We start from the raw sequence: 1,817 nt of genomic DNA on the forward strand, positions 1-1,817 counted from the left end.
AGATTAAAGAGATGCTTCACTACCCCACAAACAAACGTGGTCAATCATATGGATCTTAAAACTAACACCACCCTTTTATCTCTGACTTTTAACTGTATACGAAATGACTTTTTAAACATATTTACACTTCATGAACTATTATTGGTTAACAACACAAACATTTTAATATCTGTATATGAATGAATGAAAATAATAGCCACAGGGCTACATTTACAAGGGAAGTGAATGAGTTTTTCCCCTGAAGTCGAAGCTGAAATAAAGAGATTTGAAGTGACGGTGTTTCCTGCTGCTGATAAACTGGTGTTTTTGTCTGAATCTGCAGCAGCTACAGTTTCTAACAGATTCACAACGTCAGACTCCACCTGTCTGATCCGAGTCCTGACAACACGAAGAAGCTTCCTGCTGAGATCAGACACGCTCACAGAACCAAGCTGCAGGTGTGTGTGTGTCTGTGTGTGTGTCTGTGTGTGCGCTGCCTCTTTGTATCAGGATCTTTGTCTCCTGACGTTCACATGAACATCATCAGGGACACCAAGCAGTTTGATCTGTTGCAGCTGGAGTCAGAACATCTGGATGTGATCTCAGTCCACAGCTGTCACTTTAACGTGTTCAGGTGTTTGAGATGAGAGATGACAGATTGAAACGCAATGTTATTTTGATAAACGGGACTTCACTGCCTCTGAACGCATCACAGCTGACTCAGGTTTCAGTCATGCAGATGTAAATCAAAGCAGCTGTTTACAGTAACATTACACTCTGTGTGAAGCTGTAAATATAATTTGATGCTTCAGTTTTACCTGCAAATGAAAAACACCATGTCGTCTCTGACCTGTCTCTTATACACATCTTTCTCTTTTTGTCTGTGTCACAACAAGTTGATCTGAGACGTGAAGAGCACAGGACCCCCCCCCCCCAGAACAAAGAACAAAGAGGAAACTGTATTTAGGAGGTCCCATGACCTCGGCTGTCTTTCAGGATGTGGTATCCATGGCGACAGGAGAGCAACACCTGTTCACTTTTCATACCGGCGTTGTCTGATCATACTCATGTTAACAGTTTTCAGTTTGGGAGGGGCTCCTCTGTTTTTCTCTAACCAATCAGCAGTGACTGATGATCACTTGATTATTCACCGTCTGACTCTGTCTCCACTTTTTACCATGGACACAAATATACGATAAAGTCCGCCCGACGACAACATAAAAGTTCCTCGGATTGGTTGTTCACAGTGACGAGTGAAAAAAACATTTTTTAAAGATCATTTTGTTTTAAAACATTTAAAAACATTATTTATATTTTAACTTTTTAAATTTTTTAGATTTGGCAGGTTGGGAACCGCTGGTCCAGACTCACATCTGCTCCAGGTGCTCAGCCTCCGGGTTGCGGTTCTGCTCTCGTGGAGTTTCATGTTTGTTTGTTGTAAAGTTCATGGAGGAAATATTTTCCATTATCAACAGTGTGTTGTGCAGTTTGTTGGTTCCTTCTTCATATGTTTTTAGTTACTACTTACTACTTCACGGACCTGCTCACTACTCACTAAAACTACGCTGATCAGCTGTTTTGTCTTTCCTGAGTCTTTTTAAACTACATGTCTGTGAGGCATTTAAAGACTCAGAGCTAGGAGCTTCAGATATCAGAGATGACGTGTTTTCTGTCTGGTCCTTGAACTCGTCATGAACAGTCTGTCACTGAGCTGCTGTGATGTGCTGCTGAGTGATTGATCGCTGTGCTCCGAGCTCGGGGGCTGATGTATTCACTTCCTGTTCCTACAACGTCTCAGTGAGAATTCAACACCTGTGAAGAGACCCCCCCCCGCCGCC

The 1,817-nt window shown here is 42.3% G+C and overlaps 1 protein-coding gene across 1 annotated transcript in view; it reads left to right on the plus strand.

Annotated features, from left to right (window-relative positions):
• Positions 1 to 1,817, plus strand: part of LOC111646922 (serine/threonine-protein kinase Nek11-like) — a 5,961-nt gene that overhangs the window by 874 nt on the left and 3,270 nt on the right. The window lies entirely within an intron of this gene.

This window comes from Seriola lalandi, unplaced genomic scaffold (genome assembly GCF_002814215.2).
Source record: "Seriola lalandi dorsalis isolate HSWRI2012SDOR001 ecotype SW California unplaced genomic scaffold, Sedor1 jcf7180002054978, whole genome shotgun sequence".
Taxonomy (NCBI): Eukaryota; Metazoa; Chordata; class Actinopteri; order Carangiformes; family Carangidae; genus Seriola; species Seriola lalandi.